At 46.0% G+C, this 19,558-nt stretch overlaps 1 protein-coding gene across 2 annotated transcripts in view; it reads left to right on the forward strand.

Annotated features, from left to right (window-relative positions):
- The window catches only part of astn2 (astrotactin 2), a 253,967-nt gene that overhangs the window by 44,307 nt on the left and 190,102 nt on the right, over positions 1–19,558 (forward strand). The window lies entirely within an intron of this gene.

Consider the following 19,558-nt stretch of genomic DNA (forward strand, 5'->3'; position numbering starts at 1 on the left):
CCTCTTGTCCCGGCCCAGACTTGCATGTCAAGTCCCCGTTACCTATTTTGTTACCCCCAAAATATCGCCAAGGTGATGTACAACCAAAAACCCTACAATCACACCTGTCTGTCCCTTCTAATTCAGGTCACCTCTGCTTTGTAGGGCGTGCAAACTGTCACAAAGTGGTACCCATGTTAAGGTGACACTTTGCCACCTTACCCTATATGCCTCCTCCTCATTTTCTACTTTAATATGATTATTACTCAGAATTTCATGCACATTGGAAGTGCGGCGCCCCAGTCGAGGGATATAATTTAGCCTTAAATAAGCATGAAATTGGTATTTTTTTCCCCCGTCTCATTTAAGGAAAAATAACTCGCTGCATGCTCTGCTGGTCCTCTTCTTGGAAAACCAAGCGATGGGTTAAAGCTTGCGTCACTGCCAGGCTTTTTAATGGAACCTCGAGGTGCATATGTGGCATGTGTTTTTTTTTTTATTATTATTTTTCCTGGAATGGCTATAAAAACATTGCACAGTGCAGGATAATGACACAGGACATGATTGCACGGAAGAGAATCCCTGCCCGTGTGTGAGTGCGTGTGAGTGAGTGCGAGCTGGGGGGAACTTGCTTACCTTGCTCTTCCTGCCGTATTTCTCACTTGTCTCATTGGGCCACGTGAGAGACGGATGGGCTCGTACTTGTCCCATCGGTGGCGGCTCGGGCCGAAGCAACTGTATTTATGGCGGTGTGTGGTTTGTGACGGTGTGGAGGAGGATATGGTTGTTTGTTCGAAGCAGTAAGCCACACATGGTGGAGCGTAATTGCAAAACGTTGTTTGCTTTCTAGTTCCCAGCTCCCAGACTGTTGGCAGTGTGTGTGTGTGTGTGTGTGTGTGTGTGTGTGTGTGTGTGTGGGTGTGGGTGGGGGTTGCGTGGTGGGAGAGGGAAAAAAAGGGCTTTAAGGCAAATTCAAAGATGCAAGACTCGGTGGAGGTCAGTCGCGTTGGTTCTAAATGAGACTGAGTCTCGTTACTATTTTTTTCCGCCCCTCCCCCCGACTGTGGCTTTCCATCTTTCATCCCCACTCCCACCCCAACACTTCCTCCGCTTTGCCTTTCACTGTGCGCGAGTGAACTGGCTGCGCCGAGCGAAGGCGGGCTGAGGGCAGGCGCATTAGGCTAGTAAATCACTTTCTATTCTCATTAGGGACAGCTGTTGACTGGTGAGAAAGGCCTCTCTGTCCTCCCAGTCAGCCAGCTAGCAAATTTGCTGCTTCACCCTTCCAGTGGATGACTTCATACCGCGGGGGAGAAGAGCGGAGAAAAGAAAAAAAAAAAGAGGACAGGACATGGCGAGGGCACGGGGAGGAAAGAAGGGGGCTTTGCTTTTAACAGTTTAGACACGAGTGCGTCCGCTCGCCCCGTCGACTCCGCTTGCAAACTGACTGGGGGCTCTTCCAAATGGAGGTAAATGATGATGCTTTTTTTTTTTTTTTAACCCTTTTCCTGTACAGATTTGTGTCTCTCGACGCCGAGGCTTCAACTGAAATAACAAGCGCTTTGGGGCAAACTGTGTTTGGGGAGAGATTGTAGCTATCAGCAACAGAGCGATAGCAGGTATTGGAGGGACAGTTGAGTCGACGGCGGAACCGTCGGATTGACGTCGTGATTGGCTGACGATACTTGGCTTCGCTAAGAGGCAGACATGAGGACACCTGTGTTGGTTGTTGTTCGGTGTTGACAGCGGCGATGCGTTTTGCCATTTGTGATGTTTTTTCGTCCCTCTTGATGGATGCATTAGTGAGCCCTGTGCGCATCACATAAAATGCACTCTTTGTTTGTTTGGGACCAAAAAAAAAGAAGCCGGAAAAAAACGCATATTGAATTCTGCTGAGTTTTGCTTGAACTTCCCACATTTTGTCCAAACGTACTGAAAGGAGGTCTAAGACCTAATGGTGTGAAAGCTTAAATAAAGCCGCACGCGCATCGCACTGTGGCCTTGAGCGTCGGCATTGTGAGTTTTTATTTATTTCCCTTTCACTCTCGCTTCTTCCGCGACTCTCTAAACAGTATGTTGAAGTGCAAGGCGGGCAGGCCGTTGCTGGATTGAGGCTACCGCCCACCAACAAGCGACTCCGTGTTTTGTGTGTCAGTTTGCTGTGAAGCCGTTGCACGGAGCCGTTTACATCACCGCCCCGGACAGACGAGACCAGCGTTCGTCAACGTTGCCTCCAATAATGAGATCCGAGCTGAGGTGGGCCTGTGATTAATGTACGCGCACTGGCGAAATGTGTCATGCGCTCTTGTGAATTGGATTTTTCGCCCGCTGCTGCCGAGAGTGAACGCCGGCCGACTCGTCTTAATCTACCGAGACATTTGATTGCTTGATTTATTTTTTTTGATCTCTGCCTTCCTTTTCCGATGAAGAAACATTTCGACCTCATGCTTAAAAATAGCATGACAGCCTTTTTCCATTTGAGAAGCTAAGTCGAGGACAGTCGTGAAGATTTTATGTTACACTGTGATGTTATTCAGTGTGATAATTGAGCAAACTTGGATCATGCCTCCTCCTCACGTACACTTACATTGCAGCCCTTTCTTGCTTTTCGATTCTGTCGAATGGACATCAGAGGTCAGAGGGGGGTAAAGGACGAAAGAGGCTGGCTCCCACTGTGGCCTGCCCGCTGCGCTGTGATTTATTACCTCAAGTGTCACAGAGGATGGATGAGCGGAGAGGGCAGAGCGGAGGAAACGTTCACAGCTCTTCTCCCATTCATACCTGTTTGCATCAGGCTCATGTGTTTAAACATTATCAATACGCCAAAGCAGAGAGAAATTAGTATTTTCTATGAGCACATACTCGTTAGTGTGGAGTTGCTATTTGCGATTTCATTAGATGCTGCCTTAACCATTGGAACTTTTGCAATTTTAAGCAAACTTTTATAAATCTGGAAGTGCCGCGCTTCCATCAAGTGTTGTCCTGTGAGTGTATCAGGATAAATAAAGCCTGGCTCGCTCGTGAGCATTCAACAAAGATGTAAAACATTCGCAGGGTTCAATATTTGTTCTGCAAATCTATTTCCAGCAAACGTTTTTCAGTAGTGGAAGAAAGTTTTCAGACACCCTTAAAATGGAGATTTTATTTTGTGTGTCTGTGCATGTTTCAGAAGGTTTGACTGCATCAGAGGCACACAACCAAATGGAAGTTATTTGCAGCATGTGGGTAAATGTTGGCGACTGACCACCAAAGTAAACTGAACCTTTTTCCATCACTGTTTTTGGAATCATGCTTGTTTTCAGTTTTCGGAACCCAGTAATCTTTGAAATGTGCATTGAAAGGCTTGAAAGATGACATGTTCCAAAAAAAACAGAATGAACGCCACCGCATTAAATTCAACATTTTCGAGTGTGAAAGAAATGCTGCTGACTCAGCGCTTCTTGTAAAAAATTAGGTGAAAGCGATTCCCTCCCTCCTTTTCACATGCACTTTATGCACCTGGGATGATTTTTTATTTTCCCTTTTTCAAGTGATGCTGTTGAACGGGGTGGAAATCGTGTCAGTGAACACCTCATTAGAGATTTGCCTTCCTCAAAGAAAGAAAAACCCTCAGGGCACGTCATGCGGCCAATCGAAAACATTCAAATGTGCCCCCCTTCCCCTCCGTGCCTCGCCTCCGCCGTCATGCTTTTTCACTCTTGCGTGGCATCTTTTTTTTTTTGCCTCTGCGCTTCTTATCGAAGTCAGACATCATGCGGAAGCAGCCTTTCATCTCTGTCTGTCACACTCTATCTTACTAAGCTGCAGTTGCACCCGACTCCGCTCGCAAGTAGATGGAGGATTAACTCAAACGGTGGTAAAGTTTAGAAAAAAAAAAAAAAAAAAGAAACCAAAGAAAGGAAAGGAATCCTGCATGGGTGCACTCTGTTCCCCGGCTCATGAACACTACACACTGTACTACATCTCAGTCTTTTTGTCGGGGGAGGGGCTGGGTTAGTTGAGCTCGGCGCTGCAGGACAAGCCATGGAGGAGGAGGCAAGGCGGGAAAAGGTCAAGAGAGTGATGCGAGTTATTATATGTGCCGAGCTGACGGGGAGGTGCGGTGAGCGCTTGGTAAAAAAAAAAAAAAAAAAAAAAAGTGGCTTTTTAAAGCGTCACGCTTTCCTCTCCTTTTCATTCCTAAGAATGACACGTGGATTCACTTGAGAAAAAAAAACAAAACACTAAAACGCAGCTAATGGAGAAACGTTGTCAGGATTAAAGGGGGATCAATGAAAAGAATCTCTGCAGTTGGATCTGGTCGCGGAAAATTGTTCTAGTTAATGCCTGACGAGGAACATTCCCTTTCCGCAGCTATCACAGATAGGATCCGCAAGTCATTTTTTAATATGTTTTATTGGGATTAAATTGTTGTATTACAGCTGCATGATAACAGTGGCCATCAGCCGACCCGTTCCCGAAATATCAGCAAAATTCAGCAAAAATATCAGAGAAAAACATATTTATTTGACGGGAAAAAAAGAAGAAAAACTCACTAAACTGAGATTTTGTCGAATTTGTCCAGAGGTGACGGTGTTACAAACTAGCATTATGGGATAGGTTGGACTGGAGCCAAATGATTATTATGCTGATATCCACAGCAGAGGCATCTTTGACCTCAAGTCAGCCCTGCTGTTTACTCACATTTCTGGAATCACGGTAGCGTCTTCAGTGCCTGAAAACAAGACATGAAAATAATAATAATAGAAAAAGATTAGAGCAGTGTCTCAGAAAAGGAGCGGAGACGTGCTCCACCTTCAAAGTTGGGAAAAACAAAAAATCCTTGGCTCTCTGTTCTTCCGAAGGTCTGCTGTTGCACCTGCAGACGTTTTTGCTTGCAGCCCAGCTCCCCTCTGATTAAACGCACATTATGCTTTTTACTTCCTTGACTTAGCTCCAACATAAAAAAAATATATATACAATATATATACATATGCTCTGCATTAAAAAAAAACAAAACTTAAATGTCTTGACTTTAACTAAATCAAGATTCATTTTATTAAGTAAACAAACAAACAAATAATTCCAACAAGCAATCAGAGCCTCATTTGGTCGGGAGTCAGCGTTGGCTCATCCCAATGCTTCTCCTTCATGCTAACAGGGTGCAGGACAACAATGGTATGGGGAGGTGAGCTGACCTGTTCTGATTGCTCTCCGTTGCAAGGGGGCTGCACGCTTTGTTTCACTCGCGGCACTTCTTCTCTTTCTCTGGCTCTGGTGGGCAGCTTTGATCTCCAGCAACATCATCTGATCACTTCCATTGCCGTGAGGCGCATTCTGGTATCCTTTGACGGGGCGGAACAAAGAAGTTTTATGCAAATGCCCCTTCAAATGAATGCAGAAGCATTTTTTTTAGGTTTTCTTTTGTTATTATTTGTTTTGCTTTCTTTGATTCTTGCAAAAACACGCAGTGACGTGCAGAATGGAGAGAGAGAGAGAGAGAGAGAGAGTGAGGAGGTTCGACCGCCCCCTGCTTTTCATTTTCTGGGTGTTTTCTTTTTCAAAAGAACTGGACTGGCGGGGGCGCCTTCTTGAAGTGATGCGCAAGTGGTCGTTAGAATCTGCCCGTCGTGGCTCGGCGAGGAGCCCTCGTCTTTCGGCTGCGGCGCTGTGCGGGAATGATCGTGCTGTTTTTGCTCAGTGGCACTGTGACCGGTTGGCTCCATTTTAATGTTGGGTTGGGGGAGTTGGGGGAGTTGGTGGTGGTGGTGGTGGGTGGTCGGCCGGTGTCACGGCTCAGTGAAAGGTCAGTGACACACAGGGAGCCTCGATGACTGATCTCGCAGCCACTAAATGCCACCCGATGTAAATGAAGGCAAGGCTCCTCCCAGCACTGCCCCCGCTGGCCACTCGGAGCGGGCCAAATGCGGCAGGTCTCGCACCTGTAATTCAACCATTAGCATTTGAAGGCAGGTCGCCCGTCAGCGCCGCTGCGATCGGTGAAAGGTTATCATGTCTGGATTCGACGCATTTTCTAAGGGGCAGCCGTAAAAATTTACAGGCAACTTAAGAGTTTTATTGGGACGCAGCGCCCCTGCTGAATCCTCGCCGCCGTCCCTCAGCTGCCTTCACAGCCATCTTTCTTTCTTTCTCTCTTTCTTCTTTTGCTCTTTTTTTCCTTTTTAAATTTTATTTCATTGCGACTTCCTTTGAGCGCTGCTTTTTTTTTTTTTTTTAGTCTTTTTTGTGGGCGTGCCTTTATCAGTCTAAGTCCACTTATCTGTATATGCAGAGCTGGAACTTGTCTGGCGGATTGTGTAAGTGACAGGGGAGCAGTTTACAAGGGGGATCCTCAGAAGAGTTATAAACTTCCCGCATGCAGGGGATTTCTGATCTGTGCATGCAGAATGCATAATTTGACACTGATTTATATTTAGTTGCTTCCCTTGGTCTCCTTTAGCGTGTCTCTCGGCACTCAACGCGAGTTCCCATGTGGAAAAAGAGCAGGAAAAAAAAACTGTGTAATGCATTTACCCTCCTAATGAAATACTTTCTACAAGGCAAAGCAGACATTTAGGACACCAGGCGCTCGGCAAAAATGGAAAATAGAGAAAGTATCCTGAAAACCCACCGATACGTTGAATATTTTACAAAGTTCAAGTCTGCCTTAAGGATCACGACGGCCGCGCTTCGGGAACCTCGCCAACCTTGTGAACAAAGCTGCGACTGGATTGGATAACTGACGGGAAATGGAAGGTCAGGTTTCCCATTCAGGTTAATTGAATGAAGGTTCGCGATTAAATGTGCGTTTGAGCAAAGCGAGAGCCGATTCTCCGGTGCGAGCGAGCGAGCAAACTGGGCCTCTTCCAAACTTGGAGTCATTTCAACTTGAGCGAAAATTACTGAAAAACTGAAGGCAACGGACGCTTGGAAAGGGTGAGTCAGTCATATTGGTTTGTTAGGCGGCTTGATTGATTTTTGCCCGGTTCATGCTGAGGAGAGAAATCTGAGTTGAACACTTTCCCCTCTCTCTTGCTCTCTTATTGAGAATCATGTAAAATGTTCCCCTCTTGTATTTCACTGCTCTCGCGGTGCAGATTGATTCCGACGTGTTGCTTTTCATTCACAGCCCTCCAAACGCCAAATTATTTACAGCAGTAGTTTTGTGCAACACGCAAAACCTCGTCGATTCTTTTGAAGGGGGAACTTCGGCTGCAGGCATCAATTGGGTTTTTTTTTCGTCACCCAAAACTACAGCGCTGCACAGCAGGCCAACTGGACTCCCGGTCCTCCCGCTCCAGTTGCAGACTTCGACCGGCCTCGCAAGAGTTTGCAATCAAGACACAGCATCGCTTCCAACCGATATTGTGCCAGTCAGATTCAGACGGCTGTGTGAGGTGGCTCTGGCAATGCAGCCTTTGACAAACGGCAGTGCAAGCGTGCCTTTTCTTTTTTTTTTTTTTTTTTTAAAGAAAAACAAAAGTCAATGAGTCTGCTGCTGTAGTATTGCTGCAACGCCTTCAAGGATAGATGTTTTTGTATTATTTACTAGATTTGTGTTCTTTTCATGCATAATAAATTCGGGCAAACCAAAGAAATTTTTCACCCTTGGGTCCCAGCAATTCCTGTTATTTTTAACGTCGCTTTATTTTGTTTGCCACCGCAGAAATGTCAACAAAAGACCAATTCCATCAGTCTAAATTAAAAGTGAAATTAAAAGTCTCAAAGTGCCGCGCTCGTATTCATTCCTTCATCTTTTTATCCTCCTTTCCTTAGTTCTGGCAGCGATTGATGTTCAATCACATATTTTCCAAAAGCTTAACGCTAATTAGCCAAGATAATTCCACACCAGGCTGGGCCAATCGGGGTGTTTACACAGTTTTCTTGTTCGCTGAAGGAAACCCACCCGTCCAGTACGTTTGGTCTCGCGGCGAGCGCAGTCGTCAGAACTCAGCCTCAACACATCTCGAATACGATTAAGTCAGCTTGCCGAGTCGTGTGGGAAGTGGGAGTCGGCATCAAAGTATCCGGGAGAGACTTTACCCAGAACCTTCCTCTCCGGAATTCACTGTGCAGCTGCCGCTGTTGCCGCCGCCGCTCTGTCTTCGGCAGACCAAACGGCCCCGCCAATGTCCCGTTGACAGGTTAGACTTTCAGATCATTGGCGGGATGAAAGCTCAGTTTCTTCCCCTCCTTGGGCTTCGTCTGCGCTCTCCGCCTCTTGTCTTTGCCTCTTTCATGCACACTCTATAGCATTTCACCCACTGCTGCTTTCATTCTCAAACTGTCTCCGGTTCCTTCCTGTCTGACCCTGGGATTTAATGCTTCTACAAACCAGCCCCATTTAAAAAAACAAAAAAGAGAAGAGAAAAATAAAAATAAGTGCAGATTCCACTTTGCACCAACGCTGTGCTTATTATTTTATTGTCACAGCGATGGGCATATTAGTTTATTGTCACCATTGCAGCCGGTGTTTAAGTATTCCCAAGTGGCCTAGTTAATGCCTTATTAAATCCACAGAAGGGTATTATTTTGGAAAGATGACAAGCAGCGCGTGCCTGCCGCGTGGCCCGGAAAAAGAAGAGGCATTGTTTGTTTAAGCCGGACACAATGATGTTTAAGACCCATAAAATTTGATTCTCGCCAGAATTTGCTCTGCACCTTGGAAGCACTCCAGCCGTTGCGCGGTGCGCGCGCTCGCACCCTCGTGGTCCCCCGACAAAAGATTTTTAAACCTTTTATCTACGCTTGTGCATTTGCGACTGTTTGCTTCCCTGCAAGCTGTACAATCAGAGATTCCCTCCAAGATAAAGTCTGTGCGGCGCTAATCTCCCCTTGACTGACGCTCCCCCTCCTCCTCCCTCTCACAATTTTTATGCCCCATCATGCACATCTGCCGTCCACGTGTCCCGGCGCTGGCGGCTACGGCGGCTGCTGCTTTATCTGCATGGTGAGACATATTCCCAGGTTCCCCGCTGTTGCCGATCTGGTTAATTTCAGCCCACTGGTTTCGAACAAAGCAGCAGACAGTCTCTCCACTTGAGGCGGCTTTCAGGTTGCGAACAATACGCTCGGCGGGACACCACGTGTTTGTTGGCTAAATTTTGATCGAACATTCTGGGCTTTGTCCTGCATTATTACTAACTTTTTTTTTTGGCAGTGGAGCTGCAGAACTTGTCCACTTTATTGGTGAAACAGCCATTAAACCAAATCGTATGGCGGCGACTTGCAGACGGACTTCTTGGAGATCGTCAAAATTTGTAGAGAAAGGATTTCAGTGACTGAAGGCGGTGATGGATGTTGTTGGTCTGAGTATCTGACAACTCGCTGATCTACTGGGATTGTCACAGCATCACAGCCGTCTCTTGGGTTTACTGAGATCCGTCGCCAAAAAGAGAAAATATCCATCGAGCAGCAGCCGTCCAGTGGAAGGAAAAAGCCTTGTAGATGTCAGGGGTCAGAGTTCAGAATGGGCTGACTTGTTGGAGACCCACAACCACAAAGTCTGCAGAATAGCATCTGTGACCGTCAAACTTGAAGCAGCACCGAAGACTTAATTTGGCACCCGGTAGTGGCAAAGTACACTCTTGCTGGTGAGTGCATATAAAGCAGCAATTTGATTGCTGGGTATTTTGCCCAAATTTTCCCAAATTTGCTTTTCGGAGACGTTGGGGTCATATGAAGGCTTTTAAATGGCTTTGGCGCAGCATGTTGCGGTTCCATTTCTCATTTTATTCACATTTTTCAGCAAATCAGATTAAATTGTCGCCTTCCCAGAGCCTTTTTTCCCCCACTCTCCAAACCTTTGCTGTTCTCGTCATCCCTCGGGGGTGTAAACAGGCTTTTGGCCTCACACGTTGTACACAGCGGAGGCTCATTGGTATGTCTCAGCTGTTTCCAGCAGCCTCCCCATTCAGAGGCTCAGCACACAGTGTGCAGGGTTTTTTTTTTTTTTCCTTCCCACTTCCCTTTTTTTTCCCCCCTCCACCAGCAGGTATTTTGTCGGCCTCTGGATTAGCTCTGATCTAAGAGCAATTACCCTTGGAAGCGTAACACGGCAGAGCGGCGCTCTCCCGAGGTTACTCGTGGGTGATGTGTCTTCAAGGTGAGCAGGCGGGTGAGTGCGGATGCACACGTCTTCGTATTGTGGCCAGTTTGCGGTTGTCGTCGCTCTTCTCCAACGCTGTGCGAGCTCCACCAATCGAGGCTGGATCCGATTAAGCTGCACAACCAGCGCCGGTTTCTTACATAAACGAGGAGCGTTGACCCGCCGCATGTCTGTTTTTAGCGCTGATGTCATTCCTTCGAGAGATGAATAAATCCAGCAAATGGGCAGATAAACATTTCCGTCTCCTCCTTTGGAGAAATATAATCTCTCTGTGTTTTTTTTTGTTTGTTTTTTTTGTTAAATCAGATGAATGTGGAAGGGATAAAATGATGAAGCGATGACATTTCATTTCCAGATGGTCAAAGGTCAGCTTCACCGCCACCACATTAATGTTCTGCAGGGGAACAGAAGGTACAGGTCATAATCATATTTCACATCCCGCACCCTGAATCTTCCTCTCACCGTGGCTCCGGTGTGCCGTCGGCTGGAGAGCGTGACGCTAAATCACGCCAGCTGTGGAATTTGTAGCTCTTACGCTGCGACATCTAACATTCGAAGGCGCCGTGGGCCTCAAAACTCTCTCCCGCCGAGGCTTTTGTTGACCCTCGGCTCCAGGTAATTGTTGTTCCGCCGCGTGGAAAGAAATAAAAGAAGCAAAACAAGAACTTGCTTTGCAGTTTCAACACAGTACATGATGAGTCCGGACGGATCCGACTCGAACTGCGTTTTGTCTGGTGTGCCGAGGAGACACAAAAACCACAGGATGGCAAAAAGTGCTGAGGGCTGATACTCGGCGACTGCTCGCTCTTTGCAGAAAAAAAAAATGTTTTCACATCTCTCTGTGTGCGCCGGATCCCCCAGTGGCAGCAGAGTGTGTGTGTGTGTGTGTGTGTGTGTGTGTGTGTGTGTGTGTGTGTGTGTGTGTGTGTGTGTGTGTGTGTGTGTGTGTGTGTGTGTGTGTGTGTGCACGGTGGTCAGGACTCTGATTTGCTTTTAATACCCTCTGCCAGAGGGTAAAGACGATATACTACACGGCTGTCACGGCTGCGGCTTCCGCTTTATGCTGGCAAGTCTCGGCTTTACAAGGCTAGCCTTTGGTGGCAGACGGGGGGGTCGGATGTCGAATATTATCTGAGCCCGCGAATTTACGAGTCGTTGCGTTTTCGCTGCAATTTCTTTTTTTTTCGCCGCGACCTTCATAACAACTGCGAGGAAGTGTCAAAGGGTAATTTATATGGAGAGTCGATACTGTGGCAGTGAAATTGAAATTGGTTTGTTGAGGGAGGAAAAAAAAAACTTCCAGTAACCCCCCCCCCCCAAAAAAAAAAAAAAAATATAAATAAATAAATAATCACAGTGATTTGCAGTGGACAGGTGCAGCAGAGTGAAATGGTTTATGCTGGTTTCAGAAAATATGTCTGCAAGGTGGGTTTTATTGAGGTCACGCCCAATAACGGCACATTTTTCTGGATCGTTTCCATCAGTTAGGTGAATTATCGTACACACAAACTTGAAACATCAGAGAATTTCAGTCAAAGGTCCTTTTACATGAGTTAAAGATCAGCTTTAATTTGAGAACGCTAGCCAGATTGCACCGTCGTGCATTGCAACTGTGTGTTTTTGTGTGTGTGTGTGAGTGTGTCTTCCAGCCATTAGGCTAACAATGTGATCACCGTTCCATACCGTGACCGCAATCAGGAAAAATGCACTATTAACTCAGTAATGAGACAGCTCAGCAAACATAATTGATGGTTCCATTCACAGTGGCACTTGGCGGCAATCAACTCTTAGTCAGGCCTGTAAATACGGCCGGCGATTAGAGAAGAACCGCCTGGCCGAGCAGAAATAAAGCCCCAAACATGCACGCAGAGGTGCCTGGATATTGTGGTTTCTTCTGACTTTCAGGTCCACTTGGTAAAACACACTTGTTTTTTTTTTTTGCAGTTTTTCTCCAGTTTTCTCCAGTTTCATCCAGTCGACGAGTACAAAGCCATTTTCTTGATGCGCCCCCCTTATTTTATATAAATGAAATCGGAAGTATTAAAGAGCATCCATGCTAATTTTTGTTCTTCTGTTGGAAGGACATGAAAACGGTGCAGTCGGTATATCAAGAGCTCGGCAGCGCTGCCGCCTCCTGCGTCTGCTCTGAAGATGCAGTGTGGAGGTGGTGTGAAGCCACTTCAGCCCTGGCAGCTAAATGCTGGCAACATTCCTGCCTTCCAAAGTTGCGTTGATGGCATCCATTTATCTCGTCTCCACCTTCCTGTTGAGATGCGATAACCTCATCAGTGCAGATCAGAATCATTTCAATTTTGATTGTCTCAGTTTTTGGGGGATTTAAAGAAATATGTATTTTTGCAGCAGCGTCGAGGAGACGCATGGCTGCTGCGATTACACGCGACGGCAGTTCAGGGCCGAAGATAAAATGTAAATACGCCGTCTTTAATGCTCGCTGACAGGGATGAGGCATTCTGAGAGTCGCTCAGTCTGACACCCGCGGGACGCGTTGTAAAGTCTGATGGCCCGCGGGCAGAAATGGCTTCCTTGCGCTCCTTCTGCGCCTCATCCCGGAGAAAGACTCTGACACTGAATGTATCTCAGTGGCTAAACAGCGTTGCGTCAGGATGTTGTTTAGGGGCCAGTTTGGCCCTGTTGACGACACGCATCTCGTTTGTGACCGATTTAATGTGTTTGTGAGGATTGTGCTTGTGTGCAAGTTTCTCACGTCAGAATGTAGTTTTGTTGCAGCGCAGCGTAGTTATTGTTAGCAGGGCTGCAACATGAATTATATTAAAATCACGATTGTTTCGATCACAATTCCTTCCTTCTGTGGAATCTCATTCGTAAATGGCGACGATTCTGTCACACTTTCTTTCAGGACATCAGCTGCATTAAAAACAAGCGCTCCTACTTTCTACTTTCTTCTCAACAGATACAGCTACAGTGCGCGAGAGTCGCTTGGTTCTGCCGATTTCCACCGCCTCGCCGAATTTTGCTTCTATTGTTATTGTGATTTAAATTCTAGGCAAAACAAATGGTGATTCTCATTTTGTCCAGCGGCCCTAATTCTTAACCACTCAGGTCTTTGCTGTTGTCGTCCTGTGTGTTCCTCCTAACAGCCTTGTGTGCTCCCCTTGGCTTGTCGCAGCCCAAGTCATTTTCAGTTGTTTATGTAACTGCGGCTATATCCTGAAGACACAAAGGAAAGGCCACTCCATATTCAGCAGTTTTTTAGCAGCCCCCAAGTTTCTCTTCATGTAGCCTCGTCAGGGTGTCAGAGGTCAATGATAGCGGTCCGTAGCCCCCGGCCTCTCGATGGGACGTTGCATCTTTTGCTGTGGAACAAGATGAATTGTCTTTGCCCCAAAGGAACTTTATGTAAATGAAGGAGCATGGTGTTAAAAAGAATAAAAAAAACTAAACATCACATCATAGCTGTAAGGCACAAGTTTGAGCAGTCCTCGCCCGCTTTTGCTGACCGTTGGCTGTCCACTCACAGCGCTGCTGACATGTCTTCACTCGTCGTCCACAGTTGAATGTTTCCCCCGAAAACTTTCGACTTCACTTCCAGTCAGTGGTTTTTAAGAGCATCGGCATGTTCTGACATTTTCGGGCAGTGGCAAAATGTTCTGTAGTGGTATGGCTTTGCACATCGCAACATTTGAGATGGCACTGAGATGGTTTTTCATCCATTTCCAAAGACATATTTGCGTCCACACTTTCACTCCAAAGCTCGGCGATCCAGTAATAACAATCATAAATAAACTCCTCGACCGCCCGAGTGATGGATTCATTCCTTCGCTCTTCCACTATTGCATCTACTGATCTAATGGGATTTTTCTGGACCGACTATTATGATGAAGTAGGCAAATGATTGTCAGGATGTTGCCACTCATCAGTCATATTAATTGCATTTATATGTCATTATTATAGCCTCCTAATGGATGGGAGCTGCTCGCTGCTCTCTCCTGCTTAACCTAATTGAGTTGGGGCCAGTCTTTTTTTTTTTTTTTATCCCCCCACCCGCCATCTGCAAACTGCAACTAGAGTGCTGTGTTGTTTCCCCGGCGTCTCGAGATGAGTTGTTGCTTGCTTTGGCTACTTAATGCCGTTTGTCAGTTCATTTGAACAGGCCCTCTCAGTTTCCGACCTATTGATTTAACGACTGCTAAAGGTTACATGGCTTAGGAAAGCCAAATCTGATATACACGTATCAAAACATATTTCACTACCAGCACACACACAGTCCATTTTAACACATCGATTTCTTTTTCTTTTTTTTTTTTATCTCACTACTGCGATGCAGCGAAGACTTTTCTCTTGGTTCCTCTGTAGTTTAGATGTGCTTGAAATAACGGAGATAGTCATGATAAGAACAGGAAGCTGATGAGGATGTGACATTCAAGAAATTATGTGCTTAGAAAGCATTATCATAGCTTGGATTTACGCTGTGTGGCTCATGTGACCCAATTCTTTTTCTCTCCAGGGGGAAAAAGTGAATGAATTCTGATGTTTCGTGATCAAATTTGCGACTCCTTCACGTGGAGATTAATCGGATATGATTCGGATTTTCCCTGGCAGCTTCACGTGATTTTAATATGCGCGATTTAAAATGGGACTGCGTGGACTCTGGCTTTTTATTTGTAACAACTTGCTTCCTTCTTCTTTTGTCCTGTTGTCCATGTTGCATTCTGTTCAAACCTCCACACGGCCTCCAGATTGAGCTCTGACTGTGAGTGTAGCTACTCTGAGATGCCTCTGTCTGACTCACCTTGCACTTCAACAGTTGCACTTGTACCATTCTTTTCTGTACGAATTGCAAAACATTTACCTGCATTTTGGCACTGGCTTATTGTCTTTTTGTTTTTTTTCTGTGCACTGGGCTGCACGCTAAATTATGTCGAGGCACCTGAAAATTGCTACAAGTCACCGTTGGTCACTGAGAAAATCCACTCCGCTGCCTCTCCTCGAATCAGCTGCAGCAGTTGCGCGAGTCTGAATCCGTCGTCAAGCTGCTGATTGACAATTAGAGCACATTTTACACAATCCAGTTTATTTTAATTGGCTGGTTTAGGGTTCTTGTCACTCAAGACGACAGCCACCCCGTGTGACTGACTGGCGGAGGGCCCTTCTGATTGGTCACAAGGCCGCATGCTGGCTAAGGTCAGGCAGATCCCTAATGATGTGCCGTGAGTTTTTATGGACTCTCCCCACCAGCGTTGAATGGGCTGCCGTAATAAGCTGTCACCGAGGTAGCATAAGCCATTAGGAGCCACTCGTAAACGTCCACATATTCTGCCGAGTTGCGAGCGGATAAAAATGGCCCGGTCGCATCGCAGCAGGTCGCATTTTACTGCGACTTGTTTGGCTCGCACGACAATTAACCCTTTGACAACAAGGGGCCGTAAATGTCCCGGAAGTGTCTTCGGACGCGTGGTCAGTGTTGGGTGTCTGCATTTAATGGCCGGCAAATTTACGAGTGACCAATGTGTATTCAAAACGGACAAAAAAACCCAAACGAGACAATATTGAAATGGGCCGAGGCGCTGCCATCTGTTTTCTTTTCACCGACTGCTCGACGGCCAGACTCTTCTAATATTCTGTTTCTCATTACAGGTGCTGGTTTAGTTATGCCGCTCATTCCCTGCTCTCACTGGGTTTACCTCCATGATGAAAAAACAAAAAATAAAAATTACAACTAATATTGTCGCCGAGTTTGCCTTCCCCCGCAGAGATTTTCCTCCTGAGCTGTGTCAGCTCGCTTGAAACACGAAAGCGGAGCAGTGGGAAGATGATTCAGATCTGCCGTGCTTTGGACCAGCTTTGTTTTGCGGAGAGTCGTGCTCAAGGTGGATTTATTTTGCGTGGCTCATTTCAATGACAAAGAGCTTCACACGAGTCGCTGAAAGGGCATCAACAGACATTAAATGCTTGTCAAATAGACTATGAAGAGTATGAAATCTTTACTTTAAGTATGGGAATAGGTTGCGGTAAAGGGAATAAGCCGGAGAAATGAAGTAGTTGCTTTTGATGTGAATCTGACTGGATTGTTTCAGTTTGAGAGATCTGATTGTCCCGTTTTTCATGAACACAGAGTGAAGTCGTCGGATATGATTTGTGGTAGTGTAGTGCACAGCGGGAAGCAAGAGTTGGTGCATTTTTAATTGGGTCGTCTAATCTGATTGCTTTTGGTCCACCTAACGGCGCCTTTTCTTGTAGTTTCTTGCCTGCAGGACCTTGTTGTCTTGTCCTCAGTCACAGACTCATATTTTAGTCCCTCTCGACAAGGTGACGGCCGTCAACGTAGAAAACAAATTACCGGCTGCTACATATTTTTGACAGCTGTAAAAAAGATCACGTTAGGAATTATTATTTATTCATGCTCTCTTAAAGGTTTTGATATTTGCCGTCACAGAAGATGACAATCTACCAAGCGTTTGTGCGGCATCTCTGCAATTCTGCAATTCTGCATTCGTCAGAAGAGTGTGTGAACCGTTGCTTAATGCTAACCAGCAGTCACACTGAGTTGGGCAGTTAAATTCAATCACAGTTCTTATGGTCACATTATGCTTTTTTATAAAATGCTGGCAGAGCACGAGGATGCAAAAATTAACAACTTATTGCCAAAGTTTACAGCTACGGGCCAAGCCAAGCCTGCTTTGTTAAACAGATGTCCTTCATTTTATATACAGAACTCGCGTTTTACTTGCATTTTCAGACCACAAGTATAAGAAATACATTGGGCAGTTTTTGGATAATGCAACCAATTTCTGATTATGAAAATCTGGCCCGTGCCTCACATGGCAACTTTTTTGAATTTAATTCCACTTTGCCACCCCGTCAAGAACCTACAGAATGGTTGACGAGACCTCAGAGTTGAAACTGAACAATCCAGTGCTAAGTTAGGTCGTGCTAGTTTTCCCTCTGAATTGGCACAGAAGAGGTTAGCGTGCGTCTGTTGTGGTGAATATTTCATTTTCAGGGATCACAACACAACAGAATGAGGACATCTGAGTTCAGGTTAAGGTTCGGCATGTGGTGGTTCGGCTAAGGGTTTGCGTCGGGCTCTGCTCCGGTGGGTGAGGGACCGTATTACACGCTGCTCCGTGCAGCCTAGCGTATGGCAACATTTCACTCAGCGCCTCTTTATTGCGCCTTCACTCAGTTTATGGGGCATCTGATGCACATATTGCTGAATTAAACAGACGCAGAGCGTTAATAAATACTGAGAAAGTGACGATTATGCCGGAGCGTGGCACAAGTGGAACACGAGCGCGCGCGGTTGGTGTCGAGAGTACAGCAGACAGTTTTACACTTTTTTTTTTTCTTTTTTACACCCAAATATAAAGAAACAGAGTGAGTGAGGAGGACTCGCCACAGGAAACTGGGGCGATGGAGGCATCAAAGAGTGAAAAAGCGGTTTGGTTAGACCCACAGAGACGCGGCGACAATCAGTCGTTGGTTCGGATTTACAAACTTGACTTCTTTATCATGCCATTAGCGTGTAAATCAACATGTTCTTTTTTTGGGGGGCGGGGAGGAAGCACAGCCTACAAATCTGCTCACCATTTGGCACCATTCTGCCTTACATAACAGTCACAGACGTGGCTGTGCAACTTGGCTTTACTTCCATCAAGCGCAGCAGATTGTTGAAGCCAGTGTGTGAAAGCCAAGAAGGAGGAGAAGAAGGAGAAGAAGGAGAAGAAGGAGAAGAAGGTATCTTTCCAGTGGATACCTTGCAGTCAGAATACTGCCTTTGCTTCACAGGCAAACCGTTTTGATGTCATTCTCTCCACACTTGGGGGATCTGTTTATTTCTCTATTTGAATCTTTGTCTTGGCATATACATTATGTGCCTCCCTTTCATTTTGCTTCAGACGGTGGAGCAGGGAAGCCCAATGACTTGCCATATGGTGGAAAGTGATCATTAGTGTCGAACTGTGTTTTGACCTCCATTTATTATTTTATTTTTTTTCCAATCTGGATCCAGTTTTTTTTTTCCATATATAAATGCACTAAGTAGGTCAGAGCAAATTAAAAAGGAGGTCATCGTGAACGGACGGTCTTCCATTATGGCGAGATCATAGAGTGCTGATTTTACAATGAAGTTCTGAGGATCCGCCGTGGCTTCAGTTGGGTCTGACTCTGCTATACATGAACTAGACACAGATAATAACTAGCAGTTGATATTTCCTTAGAGCAGAGATATTCCTTGTTGACGTGGCGAGTCGTCCGCGACGCTGCTGAAATCCCCACTTTCCTTTCATTGAAACTCTTCAGTTTCAAACTTTTGCATAACAAGATAAAGTGCCACTGTTTAGTTTGTATTCAATGAAGCCCATTTTCTCACTGTAGGTGTTGACGTCTCTGCTAAAGAGTGACTCGAGATCCTGATTGTTTTATTTTCATTATCTTAGTGTTTTTTTCCCCTCGCCTCTAAGTTGAACAGGGGAACTGTCAAGTTTCAACACCCACTATATCCGCATTGCCAGGTTTTATGTAGGTTACACAATTGCTTTCATGCGCTACACGGCTCTCTAATGGATTGGTTTGAAGCTGCGCCTTTGTCAAAGCTAGAGCAAGTTACAAGTTTAGTTTCTATTTTTACATACATGCACCAGCGTGGCCTGTGGGACTCTGAGGCTTTGTTCCGTGACAATGCACGTTTTGAGAAAAGATCGTTTTTGACATCTAAATATGCCCCTGCACGCCGCCCGGTTCCCCCTGCGGGACGCAGATGCATCCCAGAGGAGCAATTTTTGCATATAATGCGGTAATTCAGCTCAAGGTTTTTGAAGGCGTCCCTTCAAGGACTTTCCTTCAAAGCAGCAGCAGCAGCAGCAGGAGCAGCAGATGCAAGTTGCAAATCCTGGAAAGTTTTCAAATGTCCGAACCAAAAAAAAAAAAGGCAACAGCCGCTGCTGAGTGATTGTTTGTCAGCGGCGAGCTACACAAGGTCTCATTTCTCTTTGTTGGACAGTTCTGCCAACGAGTCTCATTACAGCATCGCTAAACCATCCTTTCTCCTCCTGAGTCCCCGTGACAGAGGCAGTCTCAGCACCAAGCCGCTTGTCACTGTACCTCTGCACGGCCACGCCACCCGAACACAGCTGCCACCCAGCAAACCCTCGATTAGGATGACTGGGATAATTAGTGCATCCCGGGATTATTATGCATTCATATCTTCTTGGTTTTGGCAACTCATTGGATCAGGCCTGCAGGGGGATGAGGTGGAGTGACTCATGCTTCTCTTGTTTTTTTTCAAATTTTTTATTTTTGCCCTGTGCGCCTCAATTAATTCGCTCGGTTTGTGTCCCGTCATGTGTTTGTGCGAGCGATTTTTGACTAATTGCTGCTAATTCGACGTGACTAAGCTAATGTGGCGCACGTCGTTAGAGCGGCGAGGTTTCGAGGCATCCGTCGCGTCGCCTGACGCATTATGGTGATTGATCAAAAGACAATAGATGAGATCATCAGCGAGTCGAGCGTCTG

The sequence above is a fragment of the Nelusetta ayraudi genome, unplaced genomic scaffold (genome assembly GCF_046127955.1).
Source record: "Nelusetta ayraudi isolate G7.1 ecotype Tasmania unplaced genomic scaffold, CSIRO-AGI_Nayr_v1 ptg000076l, whole genome shotgun sequence".
Lineage (NCBI taxonomy): Eukaryota > Metazoa > Chordata > Actinopteri > Tetraodontiformes > Monacanthidae > Nelusetta > Nelusetta ayraudi.